Here is a 14,062-nt window from a genome sequence, read left to right as displayed (position 1 = left end):
CTAAGTAAGTCTGTGAGTTTTCTCTTTTAAAAAAAGTATTCTACTTCCTTTGTTATGTGAAAAGAGTTTGTTTATTATTTTGGAGCAGATGAGGACATTGGGTTTTTCTGTAACCTTGTAGTAGATTTATGGAGGAGCCTGGAGTATTTTTAGTGCCCTTTCTCCATGCTGAGCTCTTCTGCCTTCTATGCCCAGGAATAAGCAATGGCAGCCCATAGCACACATGTCACTCTATCATTTTGTACCAAATGTTGCTTTTTCTATTATCTTTTTCAATTCTGTTTCTCCCATCTCCATTCCTTCTTTTTCCCTTCTTGTATTATAAGAGAGGATGGGGATGTGATACATACCATCCAATAAACCCAAAGACTTAAACTACTGGGGTAAGGGTTCACTAATCAATAACAAACTGCTGAGAAAATTGATAAGTTGTCTGGCAGAAATTAGGTTAAGACAAACACTTCATACCATATACCACATGAAGCTCTAAATGGATATGTGACCTAGATATAAAACGTCATATCATAAACATACTCAAAGACCAAGAAAGAAAGTACATTTTAAAACTGAATGGGGGAAATAGCTCATGATCAGACAAAGTATAGATAGGATCATAGAAGATAAAACAGTCAATTCTGATTACATAAAATTAAAGCAATTAAAATGAGAAGGGACACAGTTAACTGGGAAAAAAATCTTTGAGCAAGTTTCTATATTATCAAAGATATATAAAGAACTGACTCATACGTATAAGAACACCAGTCATTCTTTAGTAGATCAGTGACCAAAGAATATGAACAGGCAATTCTCAAAGGAAGAAATCTAAGCCATCAATAATTACATTAAAATTATCTGTCATTAATAATTAGGAAAATGCAAATTAAAACAAGTCTTAGGTTCAAACGATCAAATTGGTATAAATGACAGTTACAGGAAGACAGACACGCTGATGTACTGTTGGAGTTGCAACTTGGTCTAGCCATTCTGGAAAACGATTTGAAACTATGCCCACAAAGTGATGAAACCACACATCCCCTTTCACACAGACATACCACTACCAAAGAAAACAAAGAAAGAGGTGAAGTATGACAAAGAAATGGAAAGAGTGCTCATCAAACGGGAAATGGCTGGACAAATTATGGTATATGAATATAATGGAATAAGAAATTATAAAAGGGATCATTTCAGAGAAATTTGGGAAGATTCATATGAATTGATGATTGAGAATGAGATGAGCTGAACCAGGACAACAAATAATACTATAACAACATCATGAAGAAAAAACGCTGAAAAACTTCAGAATTCTGCTCAATGTAAAGGCCAACCACAACTCCAAAGGATTGATGATGAAGCATATTATCCACCTCCTGACAGAGGGCTGATGGACTCTAGGAGCGGAAAGAGAGATGTATTTTTGGATATGAAAAATGTCTGGATATATTTTGTTTAATTATTATTTGTTACAAGGATTATGCTTTTTTTCCCTTTTTTAAGCTTATAGAGGATAGGAAATTGGGGAGGGACAGGGGAGCTAGAATAGGATTGCCCCCCAAAAAGAGGCAATCATTTTAAAATTAAATTAAATTAAAATTATTTTTAAAACATACAATAGAACAAAAGAAAGTTCAGAAGGAAATATAGACAAACAGGACAGCTTTAAAGGTAACATGTTGAATTAATTATGTATTCATTAAAAGCAAACTGAATGTAATAGAAATCCATAGTGTCACAAAAAAGTCTCTTTTTCTGTCCTGCTTTGTATTTGAAATGTTAATTTGTGGGGGTATTCATTAAGTTCAGAATTTTAAAACAAGTGTAAAAAGGCAATTATTTTCTTCTAATCATTTTTACTTCCTGTCATTTAGCCACAAATCCTCCTAAATAAGTGATTTTTGTGGTAAGTAAGAAGACACACTATAAAAAGAAAAGGGAGACCACACACCAAACATATCCAAATGGGATTTATTGGAGGTTATTCACTATAGTTAATTAAGACCCTCAGGGGGCTGGAGATGGCTGATGCTGCCTGTCTTCAATTCTATGCCTCCACTATCAGCCATTTCGGTCAAATTGCCTTGTAGTATGGCACAGCAACAAAAATCACTTTCCACCTTTCCCTTTTTACCCAGAAAAGGTCTCCTCTCTGATATGTGTCAGTGCTGTTTCCACAATTTTTCCCTGCTTCCCAGGGTCTCCAGGATGGCAAATCAAACTATTAATTTCATCTCTAGATCTACATTTTGGGATCTTTGATTCTTATAATTTGTTGAGGGGTCAGAAGGAAGGAGAAAAGAATCAGGTCAATGGCCAACTTGCAAATTGGTTGGGGTTGACATAGGTAACTATTTATAAAGGTCTTCCTTGCAAAACAAAGACGGAAAATGTCATTAAGTTTGTTGATCATCTGAACTTCTGACAATTTCACCCTCCTGATCCAGTCTTCAGACTTTTAAAACATGACATCATAGATTGTCAAACAGTCAGTAGATAAGTTAACATTTATTCAAAGTTTCATACGTCAGGGTCTCTTGTATTAATTAGATGGACCAGCAGGCAATTTACCAGGGGACAGAATATAACAGAATAGAGGACTATTGTTTCCTGAGTTCTGGATACCAAATTTCTGTCAATGCAGCCAAATATATATGTGTATATGTGTGTGTATATGTATATGTATATAGATATACATGTGTGTGTATGTATATGTGTGTATTTATAAACATGTATACATTTTTTAAAAATTTCATACTATTCATGGGACTTGGAGTTATAAGGGACCTTGCTGGTTATTTAGTTCAGTTTCCTCATTTTGTAGAAGAAGAAACTCAGACATGAACTACATGTGTACAAGGTCATATAGGTTGTAAGTAACAGAGTTCCATGAATAATAGTATGATAAGGTGGTACACATAGGTTCCACAATTAATTTCACAAATGCAGGACTAGATAACAAAATGAGAAGAAAAGGACCTGAGGGTTCCAGGCTTACAAACTGGTTTCATCCTCTGTTGCTGACTCTGCCACCATCCCATTTCCTCTGCTATAGCCAATCAAACGTCAAGTCCTGCCATTTCTACCTTGGTAACAAAAGAGAGTTCCAGGTCTCACCCAATGGGCAATTCCCCAAAGTCTCTAGGATAGCAGCTGGGGATAGTGATGTGATGGAGACCGACAGCTCCTCTCATCTTGGCTTCTTCCCAGAGTTTGTTTCCCTTCGGCAAGCTGAAGTGGTTTGGCATGGTCCATTTTTTCTCTCAAAGCTGGAAGCCAGAAGCATAATTGCAGATCCCTAACCTTAAGACTGTCTTCATTGTAATGAGGGAAACAACCCAAAAAAATGACTTGAAAATTAGAAGCATGGCCAGAGTTGGCACTCTCTCAAAATAGAGGTTCCAGAAGGAACTTACCAACCAGAGGAGGGGATGCTAGTGGAGGAAAAATCTTCCCAGGTGAGAAGATCAAAGGGGTGGAGGCATCTTCCACAATAAGAAAGCTGATGCAACATGGTGGAGAAGTCAAGAAAATTAGGATCAGAGCCAGAAAAGGAGGACAGAGAAGGTAAGAAATAAGTCCCAAGGAGTTCTAAATCACAGACATCAAAAAGATGCTCTGCTTTCCACAGTGATCCACCTGGGAATTGTTCCATGATATAACTCTGTCTCTACCATCTGCGCAGAGTGGATAAGGAATTCAGGCTTCTTTTTCAGGCTTTTTTTGATCGGATTATTAAACTGGTTAAGTCAGGGGAATGCTGGGAGCTGCATTGTAACCTATTAATAATAGTAAATCTAAGTTCCAGTGGACATGTTTGGGGGAAATGGAGAAATGTGGGCTAGACAGCATAGTCAAGAGATTTAATAGTTAGCTGAATGTGAATTAATGAATCAATACCTTTCATTCATTCAAGCATTTATTGAGCTCCTAATGTATGCATTGTGCTAGGTATTTAGGGTTTTCTCCCCGATATTCAGGTGTTTACTTTCTAGAAGCAGTGGATAAAGAGACTGTCTTCAGAGTCAAGAAGGCCTGGGGCTCAAGCATTGACTCTTAAGACAATACTTCGGACGTTAAGGAGAAAAAGTACTAAAAGCGGACTTGTTGATTTATTGGTATTCATTTCTGTGAAACCATTTCTAAGACATTTTGAGAACTTACACACCAATTTTATGACCTAGGATAAGTCAGGTCACCTCTTGAGGCCCACGTTTTCTCATCTGTAAAATATGGAGGTTCGACTGTGTGGCTTTGAACATTGCATCTAGCTCTAAAACTCATTGTGTTAGCTGTGTGACTAAACCTCTCAGTACGCTGGGTGTCACTCTAAGAGATAATTTGCAGAGCTAGTTCTGATCTTGATCAGAAGAGGGAAGTTCCTTAATGGAGTTCCCTATACCACTGAAATAACAAGTCCTATTCAAAATGTACTAGAGGTAGGGGACACAAAGACAAAAATGAACCACTCCATTTCCTCAAAGAGTTTACAATCTACAGGAAATGACCACATGTTCACATAGAAGTATGTACAAAATAAATATCTACAAATTAATCTGCTAGTCGCTGGAAAATAGCAGAAGATGTTACTTTGATCAGCAAGATGTCACCTTTAATCATTTCATTTCCTCTCTGTCCTATCTAGCAGCTGGTAGAGTCAGGAAAGGCCATATATAGGAAGGAAGTAGCATTAGTGCTGAGGAAAGAAAAGATATAGTATTATTATCAATACCATAAATGGAAACAAAATAAGAAAGAAAAAAAAGGAGAGTCAAAACGGCCCACATTAGGCGAAAGGCACGGATCTTTACCAACAAGAAAAGAGTCCCATTCCAATGGGAATTGACCATAAGGAGAGAATTCCATACCAATTAGTTTGGGCACTGAGATTACAGTATGTCGATCAATAAATATATTGTAGGCAATCAAAACAGGAGTGTAAAAGAGACATAAAATACTATCAGAATGTCTTAGCCTGAAAAGATATCTCTAGTGAGATATCTACTATGTACCATACATGTAGTATAACTATGTGGAATATGTGTATAGTATACACACATGGCACTGAGTAGTATGTATGTGTGTGTGGTATGTATTGTCTTTGTATATATACACATATACATATATGTATATATGAAGTATCTATGTGAAGTATGTGTGTGTGTATGTGTGTGTACTTCAGAACTCTGTATATAAGGAACAAGCTCCTAACCATTAAAGCTGCTCACAAATTGAATGGACTATTTCTCAAACTAGCAAGTCATTCTCATCAGGAGTATACAAATAAAAGTTGACTATAGAAAGGGAGATCTATGGATTAAGAGGGAGATCTCTGCTAAGATCCTGACACATACAGGATGAGCTATTCTGATAGAACTTTATATCTCATTTACACACTTATTTCGATACTCTACATTATATTTGTTGAGGGGCAGCTAGGTGATGCAGTAGATAGATCACTGGCCCTGATGTCAGGAGGACCAGAGTTCAAATCCAGCCTCTGACAGTAGCAGTGTGACTGGGCAAATCACTTAACCCCATTGCCTCCTGAAAACAAACAAACGAAAAACACATACAACTCATCAACATACTGTAACTCCAGCCCCTAAACCCATTGGTATGGGACTTTCCCCTTACTGGTAAAGATCAATACCTAGTCCTGCATGTAGGCTTTTGGCCTGGGATTATTATAATAGCATATCTTTTCAGGCTTCCCTTGCTATACTCAGTAAATTCCAACAGTTCCCTGTTACCTGCAGGATCAAATATAAAATCTTCTGCCTTTCATTCAAAGCACTTCACAGCCTGGACTCCTCCGAACTTTCCAGTCTTCTTACACCTTTCTCCCTGCCTTCCTCCCACCACCACCTAGACTGTGACAGTGGCCTCCTTGATTCTCCTGGAACAAGACATTCCATCTCCTAACTCCAGACATTTTCACTGGCTGTCCTACAAAGCTTGGCACATAGAAATTCATTTAAATTTAAATTAAATACTTGTTGAGTATCTGCTATATGCAAAGCCAAAGACTAAAACAAAAGCATTCTTGCCCACATACTTATGTTTCTCTGGGCATTCCATGTCTGAAATGCTCTCATTCCTCATCTCTGCCTCTGGTTTCCCTGGCTTCCTTCAAGTCCCAATTAAAAGTCCATCTTCTACAGGAAGCCTTTCCTCACTCCTCTCAATTCTGGTGCATTCCCTCAGCTAATTATTTTCTCTTTATTCTGTATATAACTTGTTTGCACATATTTGTTTCCTTGTTGTCTCCCCCCATTAGATTATAAACTCCATGAAGACAGCGACTGTCTTTTGTCTTTTTTTGTATCCCCAGCACTTAACACAGTGCCTGGCACATGGTAGGCACTAAATAAATGTTAATTGACTGACTGGCCTCTAAGATCTTGTGTTTTTTATTATTTTAACAAATATACTGATTCAAAACTATCTCTTTTTTTTAAGGGGGTTAGGGAAGGAGGAGAAAGAAAACAAGAAAGGGCCTGTACTGAGTGAAAAAAAGCACCAGCAAATCACCAGTGAAACAGGATTAAAGTGTCTATTAAAATGCCTCTTCCCATCTTCTCCCTTTACCCCTCTCCCTCTCTCCTTCCTTCTCATGCCCAGCGCTAGATGGGTTCTATGAATCAGCAGAAAGATTTCCTTTTCCAAAGACTAAATAAGGATTGTAGCCTAAAAGTAGTAATGAATTCCATACGTTGTTGTTGTCGCCGTTTTTTCCTTTTAATCTTGTACACACCCAAGGTGTCATGGATGGTAAGGAGGGTTTCGAGGACCACAGAGGATGTCGGAATCCCTGAAAGATGGAGTCTCAAAGTAGTGACTGTTCAGCTTCAAGTACAGTCAGGCTTTTCTCTGCTTCCAGGGCACAGACTTTGGACAGCCTGAGACTGTATCACCATAATAGGATAGTGCTGTTAAGCCCCTATCAGGACATTTTTATTATTTGGGCTAGAAAATAGCAAAAGATGTTACTTTGGTCTGCAAGATGTCACCCCTAATCTTTTCATTCTCTTTCTCTCTCTCTCTCTCTCTCTCTCTCTCTCTCTCTCTCTCTCTCTCTCTCTCTCTCTCTCTCTCTCTCTCTCTCTCTCTCTCTCTCTCCCTCCCTCCCTCCCTCCCTCCCTCCCTCTCTCTCTCTCTCTCTCTTTCTCCCTCTCTCTCTCTCTCTCTCCCTCCCCCCTTCCTCTCCTGGGCTCTCTGCATTTGCTTCCCATCCCACCCCTGGGGTTTTTGGCAAAGAATGATCTTTTCCTTTTCTGAATATTTGTTATGCATCATGACACTGTTGAGATAATCCACATCCCCTTGTTAGGTTTGAAATGAGCTGGAGGCCATAGGAAAAAGAATTAAAGTTTCCATTTTCTGGGCAGTCTGGCTTCTGGAATGGAGGTAGGAAAGGTCAGAGTTGTCATAGGATCATAGAATGAAGAGCTAGGAGGGACCTTAAAAATCCAGCCCAATTCCCTCATTTTACAGATGAGGAAACAAAAGCCCAGAGAGAGAAATGACTTGTTCACACAGGGAATAAGTAGGAGAGCCAGAGCCTCTGATTCCAAACCTAGGGTTGGTATAGTTTCCCAAGCTCCCCCCAGAGTTCAGGAACATTGTCTCTGAAAGGGGTGGAATCTAACTCCGGAGATTTCCAGTACAATGCTTCTGGCTTCGCAGTAGTAAGAATCTGCTGGCTCATAATCTGCAGATTAGGCTAAAAGTCTGGGTGAGAGACCTCAGCGAAATGTCCAAGTTAAATCTAATAATACCCATCAAAAGAGAGATAGGTAGTCTGTCTGCTCCACTGGGGGATGAGTACCATCTCATGCCACACCAGAGGTATCAAACACTTAGTGGGCCCTCTGCTGGGCCTGCACCAGATAAAATGTGATTGGGAAGCATTTAAACAAAACAGACGAAAATGCAACAGAACACAGATAATGTTCATGTATAATGTTCCAAGTCAATGTGCCCACCCTACAGATCCTTAAGATTCAGTTTTGTGCCCCAGTTTCTATGTGTGTTTGACAACACTTTTGTAGTGCCTCAGGGACCAGAAATGGTAAACAAACAAAAAGCCCAGATTATGAACCCATTGGGGGGTTCTTTTTTTCTTTCATTGAAGTTTTTTTCTTTCTTTTTCTTGACCCTTGTATGTGTATGTGTGTGTGTGTGTGTGTGTGTGTGTGTGTGTATACATACATATGTGTACTTATGTATATGTGTATATTATATATTTCTATAGATGTATGCATGTATCTATATACAATACATAGTGTATATATATGGATAAATGACCATATATGAATACATATATTTGTATACACACATGTGTGTTGAATATGGGAAAAATTGGAAGACAGATTTGTTAAATTTGACTGATATGAAAAACCATTTGAATTGCTTATTGCAGGTAGCCATAGCATTTCTGCTAAGTACTAAGGACTCCCATTTAACATTTTTATTAAATGCCTACTTTTGAGATGTATTTTGGAGGAGCTAGGGATGCAAAAACCTAAATAAATAAATTTTCCTACCCTCAAGAAGCCTAGATTCTATGGGAAGGGCACTACATGTACACAGCTAAGACCTATCCTTTTAAACTCTCCACTTTAGAGGCACATAATTGGACCCAGTATCTTGTTGTCTAAAAAGACCCCAGGGGGATGTAGTTGGACATGATTGTCCTCCCAGACACCAACCTCAGAGGTTGAGAATGGTGATAAGACTCAGATACTTCCTAGCTATGTACTTTTGGCAAGTTTACAAAACCTTTCTGAACATATTTCCTCATTAATATAATAATGACAATACCTTCCACAACTCCTCTTAATTTTAATGCCTTCCCTCTGTTATCTGCACCCTATTTTCTTCTGTATAGAGCTTGTTTGTACACACTGGTTTGTTTGCTGTCTCCCCCATTACTCTATAAGTTCCTTTGTCCTTTCTTTGTATCCCCAATGCTTAGCATAGTACCTAGAACATAGTAGGTGCTTAATAAACGTTTACCAATTCATTGATTAATAATAATAATCCCTTATTGCACCTGTTTCACAAGGTCATTAGCAGGATCCAGTGACATGAGGTAGATCAAATGCTGTGCAAACCTTAAAGTACTAAATAATTGTGTTATCATTATTATTACAATATCCCAGCTTTCTTTAGCAGCTGTTTCTGATAATCCCATAAATTTATTTTCTGCTGTATGAATTAGGGCTAAACTTACCCTGTTCAATAGTCAGAGGGTGACACTTTGCGCTTCCTCCCCTGGAAGAAGGAAAAAAGAAAGAAGGCTTATTTTTTTAAAGTTTATGTATTTTAATAAATCAAGACCTTTGAGAGCAAAAGTTTTAGATGACTGATCAAATTTTTCTTTGCACCAGTGGTGTGTTTGTCTGAGTTTTCTCAACTGTAAAATGGAGATAATAACAGCGACCGCCTTGCAGAGTTGTTATGTAGATTAAATGAGATAATGTACTTAGCAAAACGCCTGGCACATAGTAGGCATTTTATAAATGCTTATTGTCTTTTTCTTACCCCACTTATATAATTAATAGCCAAATTTTATCATTTCTATTTCTACAATATCTCTTGTATCAATCTCCTCTTCTCTACCCCCAAGGCTACCACCCAAGCTCAACCTTCTATCACCTTTCCCCTAGATTAATGTAATAGCTTCCTAAATGATTTCCCTGCCCCAAATCCCTCCACACTCCAATTCACCTTTCTCGTAGGTGCCAAAGTAACTTTCATAAAGTAGAAATCTGACCATGCCAATCCCCCACTCAACCAGCCACAATGGCAGTTGCCTCTAGAATTGAAGCTTTTGTGGTTAGCCCCTCACAATGTGGATCCAAACTACCTTTTCAACCTTATTCTACATTACTCCCCTTCTCCTACTCTGAGGTCCAATCAAAGTGACCTTCTTCCTGATCTTCACAATCAATACTCAGTCTTCCACCTCTGTTCCTAACTCTCCTTCCTCCCACCTCACCTCCACTTCTTACGATCCTTTCTTTCTTTCAAAATTTTGCTCAGTCTTCACCTATGTGCCTTTTCTGATTCACCCAGCTGTTAGTCTCCCTTCCCCAAATCTTCTTTGTCCTTATTTTGCATCAATTTATTTATGTACACTTTTTCTCCTCCAATAGAATGTAAGTTCCTTGAGGCAAGGACCATTTCATTCTTCTCTTGGTATTCTCAGGGACTAACACAGTACTTGGCACACTGTGGTACTTAATAATTTGCTGGTAAAATGTACTGTGTACAAAGTAATGGTAGTATTGTAAGAGGATCAGCTGTAAATGCTTTAACTGTTCTCAGAAATACAACAATCCAAGACAACTCTGAAGGACTTAGAATGAAAATGCTATCCATCCCCAGAGAAAGAATTGATGGTGTCTGAATACAGATTGAAGCACACTGTTTTTAACTTTATTTTTCCTGAGTTTTTTTGGTTTATGTTTTCTTTCATAATATGACTATTAGGGAAATGCTTTGCATGACTACCCATGAATAACCTATATCGAATTGCTTGCCTTCTCAATGAGGTGGGGAGGGGAGAGGGAGGAAGGGAGAGAATTTGGAACTCAAAGTTTTAAGGATGAATGTTAAAAATTGTTTTTACATGTAACTGGGGAAAAATAAAATACTAAATAAAAATTTCAAAATAATTTGCTGGTAAATTGACTGAATAAATAATCTTAAATCAATAAAATAGAAGTCCGTGTATAATAAATGAAATGAATAGTGTGTAGCAGGGACATGAAGTTTCCCCCACTCTGTCCCAATTGTCTGACCTACCCCACCCTCCATCTTCCTGTCCCCTTTATGTGTTGTCACAGGCTCCTGGGAAAGGTACAGTCAAATCTATCCCTCCCAAATTTTAGTTCCAGCGCTTTTTTTAGACTTGGAGAATCTCCAGAGTAATTTATAAGACCTGGCCCAGCTGCCACAGAGGAAAGGCAAAGGCTCCACTCTGGAGGAACTTCATCTGCACAAAGAGAGCCTAAGAGCAGGGAGCTATGGGGAGGGAGAGCTCTTTACCTTGTCTCCCTTGTGAGCTCTGCTCAGAGTAAAATTGTGAGTCAAGGCTCTCTACTGGAGAGGGTGAAGAGGGGATGGGAGGAGAGCAGAGGCCCACCAGAAAGGGGAAAGAAACTCTCTTGCTTTTTTATGGGTTTGGTATTGAGTCCCTTCTTTTTAAATAAACATATATTATATTCAATTCTTTGTGAACCTGAATGGGAGTTGATGAGTACAATATCAAGTACTGAAATTATTCCCAAGTGCCATCTGACTGGGGGCAAGAGCTGCAGAAGTGAGAAGTTCCCACACTTCATATCTAACACAAAGGCTACAAGTGGTGTAAGGATTCATACTGGTGACAGAGCAGAGAGGGAAATCTTCCCAAGTGCAAGATGATAGCAATATGTCTGGAAAAGATATAGGGGTTCTCAGTGGATTATAAGATCAATAATAGTCAACAGTATGAAATAGCAACTAAAAAATCTAATGGCATATTAGGCTACATTAAGAGAGAAAATAGGGTATCTAGAAAGAGGATAGTGACGGTATTATTGTATTCTGCCCTGGTTAGGTCACATTTGAAATACTGTGCTCCATTCTGGGAGCCACATTTTTAAGAAAGGCAAAGACAAGCTAGAGAACATCCCAAAAGAGGGGATTAAAATGGTAAAGGGCCTCAAGTTCATGACAGATGAGAAGTGGTTGAAGGAACCAGAATTTTTAGCTTGAAAAAGGGAAGACTTCGGGTGAATGTGATAACTCCCTTCAAATATCTGAAGGGCTGTCATCTGGAAAAAGGATTTGGGGCCTTACAGGGCAGAAACAGGAACAATGGGTGGAAGTTTCAGAAAGGAAAATATAGACTTGATGGAAGGAAAAACTTCCTAACAATTAGAGCTCTCCATAAGTGAAACAGACTGTCTCAGCAGGTACAGGGTTTCTCTCTCCCTAGTCTATGTCTTCAAGCAGAGACTAGACTGTTGGATATACTGAGGTCAGGCACTAGATGGTCTCTGAGGTCCCTTCACACTCAGATTCTGGAAAATGATCTCACAGTTGTTGTTGGCAGTTCTGCTGTTCTCAGAGTCTCCTATGGAGGTTTAGTCCTACCCTAGGTGAAAATGGAACTACAATCATGATTTAGATATATTTAGATAATGAGATACTGAATCATAAAATGGTTGGGCCAGGTATGAGTTATCAAAACTCCTAGGGTTATGTGGTACAATGGATAGAGCGCTGGGCATGGAACTAGGAAGACTCATCTTTATGAGTTCAAATTCAACCTCAGACACTTACTAGCTGTGTGACCCTCAGCAAGTCACTTAACCCTGTATGCCTCAGTTTCTTCATCTGTAAAATAAGCTGGTGAAGGAAATAGCAAACCACTCTAGTATCTTTGCCAAGAAAACCCCAAAATGGGGTCACAAAGAGTCACACACTTGATTTCAACTTCAGTTGAAATGGAACTCAGCAAAAACAAACTCCTCATTTTATAGCTAGAGGAAACAGAAATCAATACTCAAGGTTTTTACTGCTGGTTAGTGGCATTTTTAAGTCCTTCATGCTTTCTAGTATGGTCCTAGAGACAGTGGACACCTTGTAAATATTTTTTGACTGGTTGATTAGCTGAATAATTCAGACCAAATCCCTTTTCACATCCTACTTTAACCTGAAATAGTCACCTGAACTCTCTCCTTCACAAAGGGTATGAGAAAATGCAATGTGGTGTAACAGAATTGGAGTAAGGACCCAGGTTTGGATTCTAGCCCTGCTGTTTATCATCTGTGTGGACTTATAGAAGCCACTCAGGTCTCTTCATCTGTAAAATGGAATTGATAATTGCTGAAACCATTTCCATTGATTCCTTCTGCCTCGGTGCCTCTTTGGTAACTCAGTTTTGGTAATTCCATGAGGCAAAAATTATAATGATTGATCATGGGAAGTTATCATGATAATCAATCAACAAGCATTTATTAAGTGCTTACAGTGTGCCAGACACTGTGTTTGTGTACTCTATCTCCCATCTCTGGGCCTTTGCAGCGGCTATACCCTCTGCCTTCAATGCTCTCCTTCCTCACTTCTATCTCTTAAAATTCTGGACTTTCTTCAAGACTTAGCTCAAATGCTACCTTCTGCCAAAGACCTTCCCTCCCTATTACCTTCTATCTAATACACACACACACACACACTCACATATACATATATATGTATGTATATTTATGTATATGTATGTATATAACTTACTATATATAAATGTATAACATAGTATATATAAATGCATAACCTGCTATATATATCACTTATCTACTACATATATCGTATATACTTATCTTTCTATTTATACATATATATATGTATGTACATATATGTATGTACATTATACATATGTATATATATGTCTGTATGTATATATATGTATATAACATATATTTATCTATTTATATATGTGTTATCTCTTCCATTAGAATGTAAGCTAGCTGAGAGCAGGTACTATTTTGCTTTTTTCATTGTGTCTTCAGCTTAACATCAAGTCTGGCACATAGTAAGGACTTAACAAATTCTTGTTGACTGACTGATTGAATTAAGACTGAATCCACAAAATCCATTCAAAGAAACCTCTAAATTTGCCGCCTCCAAGAAACAAATGCTTAGGAGGCCTGGCTATTTGACCTCAAAAGTTAGGAATAGATGGATCAGGGGACAGAACTCAAGAACTGAGTGGCACAAGGAGGAGCTCTTGCTGCATCACATAAGGGGCTGACAGGTCAGTCTGTGTGTAACTCTCTGTCTTAAAAGAAAGTCTTACTGGTAGGCAGGGCTGACTTGGGCATGCCACCAGTTTCCATCTGTCATCGAACAGGCTACTAGTAGCTGAGCAGAGAGTTGGAAGGTCTGCCATAGCTTCAGCCATGTCTGAAGATAGACCTCAACGAGTACACGTTGACAGATGACTTTGGGCAAGTCACAAGCTATATCCACCCAGATAAATTTATTATGAATAGATTCATTCCGTCAAGTCCTTCAAAAA

The 14,062-nt window shown here is 38.6% G+C and overlaps 1 protein-coding gene across 1 annotated transcript in view; it reads right to left on the bottom strand.

Moving 5' to 3' along the window:
- Positions 1 to 14,062, bottom strand: part of ITPKB (inositol-trisphosphate 3-kinase B) — a 200,698-nt gene that overhangs the window by 185,652 nt on the left and 984 nt on the right. The window contains exon 2 of the mRNA XM_072647686.1: positions 9,230 to 9,270. The gene's annotated coding sequence lies outside the window, so the exon portion shown is untranslated. The remainder of the gene's footprint in view (positions 1 to 9,229; positions 9,271 to 14,062) is intronic.

This window comes from Notamacropus eugenii, chromosome 2 (genome assembly GCF_028372415.1).
Source record: "Notamacropus eugenii isolate mMacEug1 chromosome 2, mMacEug1.pri_v2, whole genome shotgun sequence".
In the NCBI taxonomy this organism is placed as follows: domain Eukaryota; kingdom Metazoa; phylum Chordata; class Mammalia; order Diprotodontia; family Macropodidae; genus Notamacropus; species Notamacropus eugenii.
Note: the sequence above shows the minus strand (reverse complement) of the source record. Positions and strands in the feature narration are given on the sequence as shown.